The sequence below is a fragment of the Centruroides vittatus genome, unplaced genomic scaffold (assembly GCF_030686945.1).
Source record: "Centruroides vittatus isolate TY-2023 unplaced genomic scaffold, ASM3068694v2 contig_973, whole genome shotgun sequence".
Taxonomy (NCBI): domain Eukaryota; kingdom Metazoa; phylum Arthropoda; class Arachnida; order Scorpiones; family Buthidae; genus Centruroides; species Centruroides vittatus.
Genome location: NW_027122646.1, coordinates 1,141,257 through 1,145,181, shown reverse-complemented (window position 1 = coordinate 1,145,181; position 3,925 = coordinate 1,141,257).

Sequence of the window (3,925 nt, the reverse complement as noted above, 5' to 3'; positions counted from 1 at the left end):
TAGAATCATGCTTTTTAGATTTTTGGTTTAGAAGACCGAAGACTGCTACATTATCTCCCGATATCAACTAGAAGGGGAAGACGAATGGACAGAAATCGACCAAGAATTTCAAGGAATCGAAAATCATGCCGCAATTTAGACCTCGTCGGTTTTTTAAACTGCTATCCGGACGATGACGAATTATCGAACACTATCTATTTCATTATCGGAGACAGAAGGTGAGCTCTATCTTAACAAAACTTTAATACGATCTGTAAGGTATGGAATCGCCAAGACGCGCGATTCCCACCTGTTTGTTATAACGAACTGTCATAACGGAAAAGTCGTTAGGATCGGCCGTTGGAAACGACCGTTAGGAACTTCCGTGGGAAGAACCGTTAAGTTTCGAATCGTCAACCATCGGACGATTGGCCGGCGGGAAGTGACCGTTGGCGGCCGTTGCGGGAACATTCAAATTTGATTGGAGCAGGGTTCGAACGCCGTCGACTATTTAAGTTCGTATCGGATCGGTGTGATCGTATCGGAGGTGATCGGATCGGATCGGATCAAGGGAGATCGTCGTTATCGAGGTGCTAACTAACTCTCTCGTGGGAAGTTACGTGTTTGTGTATGAGCTTGTTCCTGACTCGGAGGTTTTGTTAATGACAAGTCTGTTTGTTCGTAAGGAGTTCTTTCGACGAATTTGTACGGGAATAGTCGGTTGTTGTTCAGACTAGTGTTTGTGCCTAATTAATTGTAACTCTAATTTGGATTATTTTGTACATTTACTGTAAATATAAAATTTGTGTTTTTCGTCAAACCGACTGAGTGGTTATTTTGAACATTACTGGCGCAGTCGGCAGGATACTTTGGATACTTTGGATTACGTTGGATTATCCTGGATTATACTTCAAAGAATCGGAAGAACTGAGCTACGACAGAGAAGCAGACGTACAGAGCATCACCAGCAATTAGACCCAGGTAAATTTTTTGTTTCTCGCTAGCACACAGAGATGCCTAGACGCGCGAAACCGCGGCAGCTAGATGCTAGGGACTGGGAGGATGACGAGCAGGGAACGGCGCGTAGGACAGGCAGGTCGAGTCGTGAACTCGAAGCACGTAAGTTACGGGCCGAGATCGCGAAAATCAAGGCGGCGAGCAAGGAGAGAATCGCGGAAATCGAGGCGGCGAGCAAAGCAAAAGCAAAGGCAGAAGCGGCGAGGAGAGCAGAGATAGAGTTAGAACGACTTAAGTTACGGCTGGGGATCACCGGGAAATTAGACGATACGAAGCGGCAGGAACAGCAAACACGATCCGAAGGACTTAAAGTCAAGGGGAACCGCGACTTCGGGGATAGAATTAGCTTGTCGGGAAACAAGCCGCAGGGGGAATTGGATAGGCCAAGGGAAACTGACCGGCAGAAAAGAGGGTGTCCTGATAGGCGGGTAGACGACGAGGCCGAACGCATGCGACCCAAGGCAGCGGACTGCGTGGTGGTGGAGGTGAGAGCATCCAAACTCTCTTGCCCACCGGGGAGCGGGGAAGCAAAGGATCGGGTCAAGGCAATGCGGGGAGAAGGGAGGCCCACGTACGTAGCCGGATCGAGGACGGGAACCGCTGGGGTCAGGGTGGTCAAAGTCCCCATGCTAAGAGTAGAAAGTAGGCTCAGCTCACAGGTAGACCGGGACATTAGGGAGCCTAGTGGAGTCGCGGCAAGACGAGAGGAGGCAGTTCATAATATCCAACCCGAAGTCGGGAGGTCGCTGAAGGAAGCTGAGACAGTAAGCGGCAGAAATGGTCCCCCAGTTAAGGACGTTTCGGGAACGGAAGCGTCGGGGCCAAGGGAGTCATGGGTCCCTAAAGCGGTGACGGGAACGAAGGAGGAAAGCCAACTCGTTGGAGCCCTCGGTCACCAGGTAGAGGCAGGCCTAGCGTCAGTACCGCTTGGATTGTGGGAGGAAGGACGCGAAGAAACGCCTGGATCGGCACGGGTGACGCGTGCGATCACCAATAGGTTAGGGAAAGCGACAGACGCTCTCTTAACGGAAAGGGACTTCCGAGCGCTGGTAGAAGCGAGAGAGAAAGCAGATTCCGAGGCAAGAAAAAGGGAATTAGCTGAGGAGCAGAGTATATTAAGTGCGGTAGCGGGGATGTTCGTGGAAGCGAGCGAGGCGATTAAACGAGAGCCGCCCGACGACAAAAACCGGGGGATGGTCATAGGACCGCTTGACCAGACACTAGGGCGGCAGCGCACGGCCCAGTGTGAGCGGAGAGCACTGTCTGAGCAAAATAAAGCAGGGGACGCGACTCCTATTGCGAGGAGATATTCCGGTAGCGAATCGGATAGCCAAAGCGAACGACCCGCCGCGAACAGGAAACTGGAGGGCGAGGACGCTGATGAAGGGAGGCCGGGAGTCAGAGCAGTAAAAAATGGGGTAGCTGGGACGCCTCAGGGTCAAAATGGTGGCGTCGGGGAAATAATCGACTTGGGAGATATCGGCCGGGAACCCGCGACGCAGTTGGCGCAACACGCCGATGACCAAAGACGAGCGATCGGGGAAACTAGCGAACCGCTGCTAGGGTTACTGAATGCGACACGGGATAAGCCCCTGGATGCTACGAAGGAGTGTTATTCCGTGGACGACTTGGCCGGATTGATTGGGCAACAGGCGAACGTGATCTTGGCGACCGTCACTCGGGTTCAAAGAAAACACAGAGGTGAAGAGACCCGGAGGTCTCGGGCCACGGCGGGCGCGGCCAGTGGCCAATCGGAACCACCCACACACGTGCTAAATCCGGAGGGAGGCATATCGCCGGTCCGGAAAACGACGGACAACGGTCACAACCGAGCTCGCGGTAAGAAACCCAAATTCCGTGAGAAGGGCCGAGCGACATCTGGTGACCAACAAAACCGGATGACGCGCCGAAGGCGACGGGGACGACCTCCTCGTAGGGGGACCCGCGCGGATAGGTCTCGGGGATCCAAGGGGTCCTACACTATCGCGAGGCATCTCTGTGCGCGGGTTATAGCGAGTTTGCCCGGTTGTACCGGAGGTAAGGGTCAGTCCGCACCAACGGACATGTGTAAAATTGCTGAGTGTTGTTGGATCAAACAGGCTTGGGCTAAGCTCAGTTCGATCCTTGGCCGCGGAGGTGTAAGGTATGGAATCGCCAAGACGCGCGATTCCCACCTGTTTGTTATAACGAACTGTCATAACGGAAAAGTCGTTAGGATCGGCCGTTGGAAACGACCGTTAGGAACTTCCGTGGGAAGAACCGTTAAGTTTCGAATCGTCAACCATCGGACGATTGGCCGGCGGGAAGTGACCGTTGGCGGCCGTTGCGGGAACATTCAAATTTGATTGGAGCAGGGTTCGAACGCCGTCGACTATTTAAGTTCGGATGGTGTGATCGTATCGGAGGTGATCGGATCGGATCGGATCAAGGGAGATCGTCGTTATCGAGGTGCTAACTAACTCTCTCGTGGGAAGTTACGTGTTTGTGTATGAGCTTGTTCCTGACTCGGAGGTTTTGTTAATGACAAGTCTGTTTGTTCGTAAGGAGTTCTTTCGACGAATTTGTACGGGAATAGTCGGTTGTTGTTCAGACTAGTGTTTGTGCCTAATTAATTGTAACTCTAATTTGGATTATTTTGTACATTTACTGTAAATATAAAATTTGTGTTTTTCGTCAAACCGACTGAGTGGTTATTTTGAACATTACTCGATCGGTCGCCTCGGACAGTTCGTCTGACCCGAAGTCGGATGTGTTGGCGCAAATGGTTCAGTTGCAAAAGCTGTACATGAGCCAACAAGCCGAGACGTTGAAGATTATGAACTCTTTTCGGCAAACCATCGAAAAAATGTCATTAAATTCATCTCGCGATACGATCAACATAGAAAAATATGATGGAAAATCGGAGGAAGCGCGTGTTTGGATAATTTCA